Here is a 13,995-nt window from a genome sequence, read left to right as displayed (position 1 = left end):
TAATCTGAGAGTTATAAGCCTTTAAGCCTATCGCAGAGAGGGGCATATAAGAAGAAGACACGCTCTTACTATTTACCAAACTCCTTAAATCACACGATTAAGCATTCAGACACTTGCCAACCGCAGGCATCGAACCGAACTTTTTAACGTTACAAACCCTCAAACTATGAAGCACGAGGTGGGATATTGAAGAAAGAGATACGATTTTATGTGAGCTACACACATATATATAATTACAGACGTACTTATAGAAACACTAAGAAACTTCTCTATAAGGACAAATCAAGGGTACCACTATGTGAGCTACACACATATATATAATTACAGACGTACTTATAGAAACACTAAGAAACTTCTCTATAAGGACAAATCAAGGGTACCACTATATGAGCTACACACATATATATAATTACAGACGTACTTATAGAAACACTAAGAAACTTCTCTATAAGGACAAATCAAGGGTACCACTATGTGAGCTACACACATATATATAATTACAGACGTACTTATAGAAACACTAAGAAACTTCTCTATAAGGACAAATCAAGGGTACCACTATATGAGCTACACACATATATATAATTACAGACGTACTTATAGAAACACTAAGAAACTTCTCTATAAGGACAAATCAAGGGTACCACTATGTGAGCTACACACATATATATAATTACAGACGTACTTATAGAAACACTAAGAAACTTCTCTATAAGGACAAATCAAGGGTACCACTATATGAGCTACACACATATATATAATTACAGACGTACTTATAGAAACACTAAGAAACTTCTCTATAAGGACAAATCAAGGGTACCACTATATGAGCTACACACATATATATAATTACAGACGTACTTATAGAAACACTAAGAAACTTCTCTATAAGGACAAATCAAGGGTACCACTATGTGAGCTACACACATATATATAATTACAGACGTACTTATAGAAACACTAAGAAACTTTTCTATAGGAAACACTATATGAGCTACACACATATATATAATTACAGACGTACTTATAGAAACACTAAGAAACTTCTCTATAAGGACAAATCAAGGGTACCACTATGTGAGCTACACACATATATATAATTACAGACGTACTTATAGAAACACTAAGAAACTTCTCTATAAGGACAAATCAAGGGTACCACTATATGAGCTACACACATATATATAATTACAGACGTACTTATAGAAACACTAAGAAACTTCTCTATAAGGACAAATCAAGGGTACCACTATATGAGCTACACACATATATATAATTACAGACGTACTTATAGAAACACTAAGAAACTTCTCTATAAGGACAAATCAAGGGTGATTCGGACCCCTGGCGGTGACCCGACCATAGCCTCCCTACTTGCATCTCCATCCTGCAGTACATGTAGTAACCTATGAGCCCCTTTTAATTATGGGCTCTGGGCAGTTGCCTCGTCCGGCCCTGCTCTCGAAAAGAATCAACCATAGTTTTCCTTGATAACGAGAAACCCACTTAACCTGAAGATGATCCAGGAAGGATGAAACCGTTTTTCTCTCCTTATCAGTAAAAGTGCTGATACCCATACCAACCATTCTGAGATACAACCATAGTTTTGGCTTCAATTGTATTTACTAGTGTAATTTCAGGTGACTTCTGCTACAAGGAATAAATCAACGTTACGTGATCTGTTACCAGGAGGAACTGTGTGTCAGTTCGCCGAGTCTTTGCGTTTGATTACGTCGAAGAAGAGCTGATACGACACTTCCATAGTATCACCACTACAAAGGAAAATACGGATACACTACTATTAAAGTGGAATTAAATCTCATACAAAAAGGTTTTGCAATAATTTATAGTGTGGCCTGATGGTTAGGACGCTTGACTTGGAATCTGAGGGTCAAGGGTTTGAATCCCCGTCACACCAACATGCTCGACCCTTCAGCCGTAGAGGCGTTATAATGTTATGGTCAATCCCACTATTCATTGGTAAAAGAGTAGCCCAAGAATTGACAGTAGGTGGTGATGACTAGCTGCCTTCCATCTAGTCTTACACTGCTATATTATGGACGGCTAGCGCAGATAGCCCTCGTGTAGCTTTGGGCGAAATTCAAAATAAACAAACAATCTAACTAATTTAAAGCAGAGTAAGCTTATTAATAACTTATTAATTTACAGTTTATTATTATTAATATACATATCTAGCAGATCAATAAATGTTATGAAGCAGGACTTGGTATTATAATTTAAGGTCGTTTTACATAAAATATATGGTTGTAAAAACAATATTTTGTGACAAGAATATCATTGTTTATACAAGCATTGCAACAACAGCTTAGTTCACAACATACATTGTTCACTGTGCGAGGTAACAACACTACACTTCCTCCAGGTTTTACTTCTCTGTTGATACTGAAGTTTCAAGTTAAGCCTCAATCCGATAATGATTCTGATCCCAAAATAGTTTGGGAAAACTAGTTAGGAAAACTACGTGAAATACTTACAATTGTCTGCTATGTCATGAATATTAAAATATCATGTGGTGCGACATCTCGACTAAGATGTACGTAAGTAAAGTATTTCGCGAAAAAGGGTCACTCATATTATGACAATTTCTTTTCTGAGAGAAAGATAAAACATTTAAAATGACTTATTTCAGGATTGTAACATAAATATAGTGAGACAAATCTGGGTTTTCTTATACCAATATAAAAATATTTTTAGGGTTGTATTATTGAAATAAACAAGATTATGGTCGGCTAGCACAGATAGCTCTCGAGTAGCTTTGTGCGAAATTCGAAAAACAAACAAAACATTTAAAAAATGAATTATATAAATAAACTGGTTGACTCTTTCAACGGATAGATGGCGCGGTTTCACGTGAAACACGCAGGTAGAAAGGAGAGTACAAATTTTACATATGCAACTTGCTTGTATAATATTTATATCTATTAAGAATATTCAGACAAAAATTAACATTGAACCTTAAATTCACAATGTTTAAAGACTGCACAATGTGTGAACTATTTTAGTCACTTTAATAATTTACCTTCCAGTTGAGTTCAAAGTTCACGACTGATCTTGAAGGCAAATCAACAACGAATATATACATATATTGATTTTTTTATATTTTTCTACACAAATATACATTCGTTTAGTGTACTGAAAGCATATCATGTGCCTCACAGTGGTAAAATTTACACGACATAACTGGTGAGAGTTTTTAGCACCGTTAACATCTATATTAAGACTTAAACAACAAAACACCAACCACGTGATCCACTGTGTACCACAAGAACCACAACGCTTGCTAAAAGCTGAGATGTACAAAATAGCAAACTATACCATACTATTATATTTGGACATTCGAAAAGAGAAAAAAGAAAAACAAGCTGCCTCACGCTGCAATGAGTTTGATTAATATCCGAGCTCTCGTGAGCACGTGCAGGAAGCACGGCTCGTGAGCTGTCTCTAAATTTCATACAGTCCAAACCACCGTAATTTCCAAGGTAAATTTGAAAATAACGTATTTTAACCAATAAGAAACACCCGGTTAACATTACTCGATATAACGGTTTAGCGATATATTTTGAAAAATTTATTTCTGTGTTTTTAATTACGCGAAATTACATATTACACTTTTTTTTTTCTGAATCAAATACCACAAGCTATAACTGTTTCGTTGCGAGAAAGTTAATTGTATGAGCAAATCGATTTGTCTATCCGTATACTTTGCAGACTGTTTATATGATATGTCTCTTAGGTCTTAGTGGTAAGCTTAAGATCTGAAGCGCTAAAATCCAGAATTCGATCCCTGCAATAAATATAGCAAGGATAGCTTGCTGTGAAGATTAGAGCTTACCAACAAACATATTCCTGTCTTTTCTACCAGAAAATGTTTTTCTCGAATTTACGTTTAACGTACCTCATCCAGTTCTGCTCACACACATACCCGGTTGCTCACGGTAAATGTGATCGTTTATGACGTTAATAATGGGGTTTCGATAGCCATAGTGAACAGAGCACTGTGAGTTCACTGTGTTTTTTGGTGAACAAAACAGGAAATAATCAGTTGCATGCTCCATTTTGTACCCTGAAAATCAGAATGTTATTTAAGCAACAATGTACTATTACCAAACAAAAAACAGACATTTGTTTGCTTTTATCTTCAATTTCACGCAAAGCTACACGAGGGCTATCTGCGTTAGCTAGTTATCATCACCCACCGCAAACTCTTGGGCTACTCTTTTACCAAAGAATAGTGAGATTCACCGTAACTTTATGACGCCCCAACGTCTGAAAGGGCGAGCACGTTTGGTGTGATGGGAATTCGAACCCGTGACCTTCGGATTATGATTCGAGCGCCTTAACCACCAGGCCTTGGCGGGCTTTATTATTTTGTAACTTTATGTTAAATATAGTTACTCTAGCTGTATCCTTTGGATCAATTGGAGACCAAAATATTGGTAATGTCACGTCATAATGCCTGTACTTACGAGCGTTACAGCCTCTGATAATTGAAAGTTTATATCTTTCTGTAGTTAAAGACATTTTAAATGCCTTGACGTTTGTTCTTCTTAAATTCCCAAGAGTTGTGGCTTGGTAATTTAACAGAGGTAAACTTAATTCAAGTGTTTGTCGTCGATAAATATTTGTAAGTTTGTAAAGTCTCTTAACGATTAATTATTACAAATTAAACAAACATAGCCAACAAACTGTTACTCACTATTTAACCAATGATAAATCAAATATTATTTGTTCAACTTTCATATCACCGACTAAGTTTCTAAACAGTTTACTAGTAGTCATATTGAGTCATATTTAAGACTTTTGTGATTATATTACTGATTTTTATTTCCCTTTCCACTATAGGTAGGACTGAAATATAACCTGTGACGTAAAGGTCCAAGTTTTCGTTGCGTCCAGTTTCGCCTATTAAAGGCTCATCAATACAGCTTGGAGTTCTATGTCGTAGGTTATAGTTTTAATTTTACGGCTGGTGGAAAGAAAACAAAAGTACAATATAGTCACCCAATGGTTGTTACACTGTGTAATACCAAATAATAAATTGGCGCAATGCTACATTATTATTCACATATCTAAATTAATTTAGACTATTAAATAGTGAGCTAAAACGAAACACACTCAATAAGTATTATATAATCTTGTGTTGTTGTTTTTGTAGTGAGCTAAATGACCAAGTCATAGATCCTAACAGCTTTATATAGTTCCAACACTTCGCGCCCCCCAGTGGCTCAACGGTATGTCTTCGGACTTACAACGCTAAAAACCGGGTTTCGATACTCGTGGTTGGCAGAGCACAGATAGTACATTGAGTAGATTTGTGCTTAATTCAAAACAACAACAACCAACACTTCATACTTTTAACTCAGGTTACGATTGTTCCGTTCTGATTTTCACACCATGTTCACCCTTGTTTCGTGTGGTAAGTTTTCATGTGATGTACAGACAGATTTTGCGAATTTTCCTGTCTCGAAATGGAGTTTTTCTTCATAAGAAGATGTTTATCTAAGACCTACCATAAATTATAACTGATTTTTCCCTTTCCAGTTTAAACATATAATTTGTTCACTGAAGATGGTAACGAGCGTAATGTAAGATTAAATAACAGTTATTAATTATTTTCGCCAAAACGTTTGTAAATTAAAAGATACATTATAAAAGCACAGAAATTAATACTGTACGTTTGTTTGTAATTTCGCGTAAAGCTACACGAGGGCTATCTGCACTAGCCGTCCCTAATTTTGCATTGTAAGACTAAAGGGAAGGCAACTAGTCATCACCATCCACCGCCAACTGTTGGGCTACTCTTTTACCAACGACGAGTGCGATTGACCATACCATTATAACGCCCCCACGGCTGAAAGGGCGAACATGTTTGTTCGCGACGTGGATTCGAACCCTCGATCCTCAGATCACGAGTCGAACACCTAAACCTACCTGGCCGTGCCGGGCCTAAATTAATATTTAATGATGTCATTTAATACAGTGTTTCCCAGATATTAGAATTTGTCTCGGTTTATTCACCTGGTCAAGAGCAACACGACAAAATACATTCCAGTTGTTAGTAAGTTTCTGAGACACGTTTCTTTATGCGCTTTGATTATGTGGATTCTATTCCAGAGAAAATGACAAAGTTACGTTCTATCGGTTTTCGATTCAAAATGATTTGATCGCGTGAGGAACACCCACGAATTGCAGGGGTGAACAAAAGGATGATTCGTAAGGATATGCAAGAAAAAGTTGGCGCGGATAATAGACGTTTCATATCGTTCGTTCACTGCGAAGGATAGGGGACAAGTACTTTTGAAACGTTATATATAACTAATTTATTCAAACCCAGATACAGGAAGACGTCCTGATTTCACTTAGATTATTTGTAAAATATAAAATAGAAACACATATATATTAATCTACTGAACACGTGTTACTCCGAACATATAGTATATCTATTTATGTCACGCAACAACCCATAACTGGAAAAAAAAAAATTATGCTCATTTGAATTATTGTAACTACAATATAAATCATTTTATAACAGCGATAAGGAAACAGTAGATATTGGACTTAGACTGATAAACTGTGCAGTGAGTTTGTTTTGTAAATGTAATTCGTAAATGGTGAAAGTATATACTTGGTAAACAAGAACAGAATACGATTTGCACCGAAGTTCAACCTTTAATAGCTTAAATAGCGATTGCAAACGTAAAACTGTAATGCATTGTATCTCTTCAAATCTCTTTGAAAGGCTTAGCTAGAAAATTTTGTTGCCGATTTAGAATGTGAACAGCACTTAATATTAATTTCCGATCTGCGCTCTCGTGGTCACTGAAAGTGAACTTTCAACTTTCTGTTGTCCAAGTGTCAGGTGCACGCACATCGAAGCGTGGCGAAGCGTTTGCGCATAAATGTGGAAAAAAAATATTTCAGCTTCGTTTTAACTGTTACTCACGAAATCGTCACGTTAACTGACTAGAAATTCAACACACATCTACGACTACACTAGAATGTACGAATGTATTGCTTTCGCGAAGCACGTGATTAAGTATATTTGATTTAATAGTTTTATATTTTTACTTACGATATATATATATATCCTTAAAACTAATTGCTATTTGAAAATGAAACATGCATATCTTTACAAACAGTATTAGCTATTTCTTATTTCGTTTGCTCTGCATGCAACCTCAAAGAATAGAGTTAACGAATTAATGTTTTCTTGTTTTATAAATCACATGTATAGCCTTGACGACTAGTGTTCATTAGCTGGTATGTTGTATTATTGTCTCATGCGTATCCTAAGAGAATAATGTTAATTAATTAATTAATTAGTGTTTTATATGATCACCTGTTTGTACAAACTAACTAGTAGCAACTCGCAACCCATTTGTTGTAGAGTCATGCCTTTCTCCTGGGCCTGGCATGGCCAGGTGGTTGAGGCACTCAACTCGTAAGCTGAAGGTCGTGGATTCGAATCCCCGTTACACCAAGCATGCTCGCCCTTTCTGCTGTGGAGGCGTTATTATGTGACGCTCAATCCCGCTATTCGTTGGTAAAAGAGTAGCCCAAGAGTTGGTGGTGGGTGGTGATGACTAGCTGTCTTCCCTCTAGTCTTACACTACTAAATTAGGGAGGGCTAGCGCAGATAGCCCTCGTGTAGCTTTACGCAAATTGAAAATAATCCAAGCCTTTCACCTGATTTTTTTTGTCTATTGTTTTCATGCACAGTATTTCAGCTACACTTTCTTACAGGTATTATGTGTTAGGTTCATAAATCCTTGTCTATATAAAAATAACTGACGTGATTAAACAAACAAACTGATGTACACGTAACGTAATTTAATTAAACTACACGTTAAATAAGTAATATTGTAAAATAATCGCAATTTTTATAAAGCACATATTATGAAACGGTTATCTGAATTTTCTATGTAACACAAACAAAGATACCCACAAAAACGAAAAATGAAACCCGTACTAAAGAAAAACTACATAAAAGGTGTTTATAGAAATCCATAAAACTAGCCAGCTAAGTTATTGCAAAGTAAAATAAACGTAAAGTTCTAATAGAGACAAATTTAGCTAATAATGCAGAAGCGTCTGAATGCGTGATCACAAACATCTGGACAGACAAACGCAAGATCAGTGTATTATATGCCACATATGTAATATTAAGGAATAGTATTAAGTAACAGCTGATTTATACTTTTTATATGAGATATTTGTTTATGTTTTCTAATAGCAAAGCCACATCGGGCTGTCTGCCGAGCCCACCGAGGAAAAGTGACACATGTAAGCTCAAAGAATAGTATTAAGAAATTAATATATATTACACTTTTATGTGAGATTATTATCTAACATTCCTTCCAAAGCTAGAGAATAAAACTACGTTAAGAATCCTTCTATTTTACCGACACTACCAACTGATACGCACGGAGTAGTTACTGTAAAAACCCGCGATTGAGCCCACTCAATGTACGGGTTTTTCATTCATCGTTCACACGAGAAACTATGACAGTCAATGTGAAATGACGGGGAAAACAGTCATTACTATAATTGGGCATGGCTACTTAAGCAACTCGTTGTATTTTCCTGGCTTAATCTTTATCTACGACCAGAGAATAAGTTTTACATTAATCTCCATCTGAATTCGTAAACAGAATATATTTTAGGAGTTTCATGAACTTAACCAAAAGCCCCGTTAAATGTACTTATCTTTGTGTTGTTTTGTAGGCATTATTTATTGTTTGTTCTTGATCACTAAAATACATAATGGGCTACATATGTTGTGCCCAACACGGGCATTGAACCGCTGGTTTTACCATTATAAACTTTCAGGCTTACCGCTGAAACACTGAAGAGAGGAAGACCATACTTTCTGTTTCTTTCTATTTATGAACAGAAGCAGAGAAATATGTTATATTATATAATATCAACATACTTCTCAAAATCTTAGTATGATAATGTAACATACAATATTAACATTATATCAGTGTGTCGTAAGGTCAGGTATTACGTTAGTTGTGTGCTGCATATTAACCCGTTCAACGAGAAATTTCGATATACTGCATCAGTCACTGTCTTGGATAATTCACGGTTGAACTTAGAAAAGCTTTGTAAGTCACCTGGAAATCTTATGTGGGGATTCTTTTAAGGAGTTTACATCATCTGTAAGCATGCAAATGTATGTGTCTCTAGCGGATGTATTGACTAAAAGGTTTGTTTGTTTGTTTTGAATTTCGCGCAAAGCTACACGAGTTATCTGCGCTAGCCGTCCCTAAATTAGCAGTGTAAGACTAGAGGGAAGGCAGCTAGTCATCACCAACCACCGCCAACTATTAGGCTACTTTTTTACCAACGAATTGTGGGATTGACCATCACATTATAACGCCCCTAAGGCTGAAAGGGCGAGCAGGTGAGACGGGGACTCAAATCCACGACCCTGAGATTGCAAGTCGAGCGCCCTCGAACGATAAGCTGATCAAGACATCTGTGTACGTGAGGACTGCTTTTTATATTTTCTTGCGTGAATACAATTATAATACACTTTACTTAATATTTCCATAAATTATTTATATTTTATGTTAAACCTTTAGTAACTTGACGTCTGTTGCACGTTTGCTTTGAATTTAACTTATCTTGAGAAGCGTTACATAATGCGAAAAAAATATATAAAAAACAATTACTTGTTGTATAGAAATTAATTTAACTTAATAATGTAGTGTTATGGACAACAAAACTCCTTCGAAAATTCGAATACAAGAACAAATTGTAAATATTTACATCAATATATAATACGTAATTTTTAGTAGTGACATCTGGATTTTGGAAAAAATTGAGGTAAGAGAACACCTTGACTTTCCCTTAGTTAAGTAAACGTTGTACAGTCACTACAGAGACTTGATAACGAATATACAAGAACTGTAGGAGCAGCTGTGATATAGAAGCCATTGCATAAGACACGACGTTACAGGAGATCAGCTGTGATATCCCTTCAAGTTATAAGTTCGAGAAACTTTTTTAAGTGTGACCTGTTTTGCATAAGTCTATCTTCAGTTTTTGTTTTTATATTTCTGTAACGAAACCTGTTTTCTTCAGTGTTTAACAAGATAGAATTGTTTCAAGTTGTATTTTTGCTAGCCAAGTGTTTCATATGATCGATATTCGATCAGACAGTGATCAATAACTTGTCGGTATTATCTTATAAGTAAAACTGAAGACAATTTGTTTCGTACATAAATTATTTTCTAATATTCACATCAATATATAATACGTCATTTTTAGTTGTGACATCTGGATTTTCTAATATTCACACGAGTTTCATTGGTAAATTCATAACTTAAATTAATTTTTGCACTGGTTATTTACTTGGTATCTTAATTTCAAGTAGGTTAAAACCTATCACGCTTGAGGCATTCGACAACACAGTCGTTGTCGGTGAGAAGTAATAGAGAGAAAACAGGGGGCGCTCGATGAATATCCACAAGACGAAAATAGAATACAGTTAGTGAGATACGAGTGGACAATAATATACTGGAGAGAGGGAAGGGGAAAGAAAGAACAGAGATGGAAAGAAAAATAGTTGGTATTTAATAGACACTGTTAGGAGCCACAAATATTAAACGTGATAAAACGCTCGTACGTTTCTTTTTTTTTTTTATGGAAGCAACGAAAACTGTGAAGATATGGACTTAGCTGACATTTCTCATATCACAAACTTTTAGTTCAATTGAGCTATGCTACTAACTGGAAGTTCTGTTTGAAATTATAAAGTTCCACTTTGTTTTGTTTGTTTGTTTTGGATTTCGCACAAAGCTACTCGAGGGCTATCTGTGCTAGCCGTCCCTAATTTAGTAGTGTAAGACTAGAGGGAAGGCAGCTAGTCATCACCACACACCGCCAACTCTTGGGCTACTCTTTTACCAACGAATAGTGGGATTGACCGTCACTTTATAACGCCCCCACGGCTGAAAGGACGAGCATGTTTGGTGCGACGGGGATTCGAATCCGCGACTCTCAGATTACGAGTCGCACGTAACGCTTGTCCATGCTGGGCCAAAGTTCCACTTATGAGTTTGCAATTGCTTGTAAGGATGAAACCACATTTAGAGTGCCACATATTTCTTCAGTTCGTAGGTTGCGGTATATGGAATTAGTCCCAAAACTTCATAGAAATGTGATCGGGAAATTTTAAGACATTCTAATAATAATAATACTTCTTTAAAGTAGAATTTTTTTTTTACAGAAATGAGTCTTTTCTTTTTAACTGATCGCAGCCGATTGAATTTACAATAGGTTTCGAAAAATAAGAAATTGTAAAGTTTACATCTCATCAGAATTATTTTCTCACGTTAAGAGACGTGAGAAATGAAAACTCGACATTTTCAGTGAAGGGAACATATCACTAGGACTATTTTATTGCGTCACTACTCATAACATTTTCATATAATATATATTTATAGATTTACTTTTCTCACTGAAGTGTCAGTCGAAAGTTCTCAGTGGCTCAGCGGAAATTTGATGGGTTTATAACGCTACAAATTAGGTTTCTATACCTATAGTGGGAACAGCCCACTGTATAGTTTTGCGCTCAACGACAAACATACACAATAACTGGAAATAAAATGCTATAGTGATTACTATGTCTAGAAAAATTTCAGTGCTCGGTTGCTACTATGGTCAGTTTTTCCCAGTCCAATAATTATAGTATTTTTTATTACAAAGTGTTGAAACTGTAAGTAGTTGTATTATAATTTCGAAGAAACTCTCTTCGTTTTGATCTTAAGAATTAGTTTCAGGAACGCATTTTGATAAAACAAAAGAACCGGAAGAAATAAACCAACAAAAATAGAGTCGAAGTTTCCATGCTTTTGTCGTCTAAAAGTCGGAGTAAATTCGCCTTGACATTACATCTCTTAGGTATTCACACAACGTATAGCGGTTCGACGGAGTAGAATCTAGAACTGCAAAGGAATTGAAACGCATCTCGAGACCACCAGCCCTCGTTAAATATCTTACTTTAGAATAATCTAATTTAGACAAATTCGAGAACTGGGGTAACGAATACAATTCTGAAGACGGTACAAAGTTTCAGAGCTGAGCGATGCCTGATTAGTTTTAAAGAACGTTGTTTTTGATGCAGTTTTAAGTCGTAAGGATGGTAGTTCTGAACTGAGAGCAAAGATACAAAAAGCGTTTACTGTGTCACGATGCACGAGAACACATGTGACTCCTCATTTTCTATTCTAGACGGAACTCACATTAAAATGATATGTTTAGAAGGCGTTGTCACTTCTGTTGGGAAAATGAAATTTATATACAGGGTTCAAGAAGAAGAAATATCTATTTTCTGCCTCTTGTTATCTGATTGTTTGTCTCCTTTAAGTTCTCACAGCAGCCAAGCTGGCAATCATCTTAACTAGGGTAAGTCTCTCGTGTCCTACACTGGCAAGATATGAGCCTTAATGATGCAATTTGAACGAATCTTAAGAAGAAAGAAAAAAAAAAACTTTTGCTAAAAACATGCGTGTAGGAAAGGTTATAAAGTTGCTGACAAATCTTTATCATGAACGTAGGCTGTGTGACTGCGCGAGTTTTAACAACATGAGGTACACGTTACTTCACATGTCGCAGCAATGTTTGACTTTGGTGAGAATGCCAAGGGAAAAAAAAAGTGTGCATATATACTATAATATAAAATGTCATTAATTACGAAACGTTAAAAGATGATACATGCATCAAGAAGCTGGCACTAAACATGAAGCTGTAAAAGACGACACATATATATATATATATAATACAGACTGTCCCTAATTATGAAGCCTTAAAACATACATATACATAAACATAATATAGACTGTCTCTAACTACGAAGCTTTAGAAAATACATATACATGTACTGGCCCTAATATGAAACCTCAGAATATACGTATACATATATATATAATGTAAATTGTCCCTAATTATAAAGTTCAAAAGTGGTTAGATAGTGAGATAAGTACAACAAATAAATCATAAGTTCAAAAGTGGTTAGATAGTGAGATAAGTACAACTAATAAATCATTAGTTCAAAAGTGGTTAGATAGTGAGATAAGTACAACTAATAAATCATTAGTTCAAAAGTGGTTAGATAGTGAGATAAGTACAACTAATAAATCATTAGTTCAAAAGTGGTTAGATAGTGAGATAAGTACAACTAATAAATCATTAGTTCAAAAGTGGTTAGATAGTAAGATAAGTACAACTAATAAATCATTAGTTCAAAAGTGGTTAGATAGTGAGATAAGTACAACTAATAAATCATTAGTTCAAAAGTTGTTAGATAGTGAGATAAGTACAACTAATAAATCATTAGTTCAAAAGTGGTTAGATAGTGAGATAAGTACAACTAATAAATCATTAGTTCAAAAGTGGTTAGATAGTGAGATAAGTACAACTAATAAATCATTAGTTCAAAAGTGGTTAGATAGTGTTCAAAAGATAGTAAGATACAACTAATAAATCATTAGTTCAAAAGTGGTTAGATAGTGAGATAAGTACAACTAATAAATCATTAGTTCAAAAGTGGTTAGATAGTGAGATAAGTACAACTAATAAATCATTAGTTCAAAAGTGGTTAGATAGTAAGATAAGTACAACTAATAAATCATTAGTTCAAAAGTGGTTAGATAGTAAGATAAGTACAACTAATAAATCATTAGTTCAAAAGTGGTTAGATAGTGAGATAAGTACAACTAATAAATCATTAGTTCAAAAGTGGTTAGATAGTAAGATAAGTACAACTAATAAATCATTAGTTCAAAAGTGGTTAGATAGTGAGATAAGTACAACTAATAAATCATTAGTTCAAAAGTGGTTAGATAGTGAGATAAGTACAACTAATAAATCATTAGTTCAAAAGTGGTTAGATAGTGGTTAGATAGTGGTTAGATAGTGAGATAAGTACAACTAATAAATCATTAGTTCAAAAGTGGTTAGATAGTG

The 13,995-nt window shown here is 34.7% G+C and overlaps 2 protein-coding genes across 4 annotated transcripts in view; one reads left to right on the top strand and one right to left on the bottom strand.

Moving 5' to 3' along the window:
• LOC143245225 (uncharacterized) overlaps positions 1-13,995 on the bottom strand; it is a 418,752-nt gene that overhangs the window by 73,449 nt on the left and 331,308 nt on the right. The window lies entirely within an intron of this gene.
• Positions 1-13,995, top strand: part of LOC143245228 (glycoprotein 3-alpha-L-fucosyltransferase A-like) — a 524,457-nt gene that overhangs the window by 449,225 nt on the left and 61,237 nt on the right. The window lies entirely within an intron of this gene.

The sequence above is a fragment of the Tachypleus tridentatus genome, chromosome 2 (assembly GCF_004210375.1).
Source record: "Tachypleus tridentatus isolate NWPU-2018 chromosome 2, ASM421037v1, whole genome shotgun sequence".
In the NCBI taxonomy this organism is placed as follows: domain Eukaryota; kingdom Metazoa; phylum Arthropoda; class Merostomata; order Xiphosura; family Limulidae; genus Tachypleus; species Tachypleus tridentatus.
This window is presented reverse-complemented; position numbering and strand designations above follow the sequence as displayed.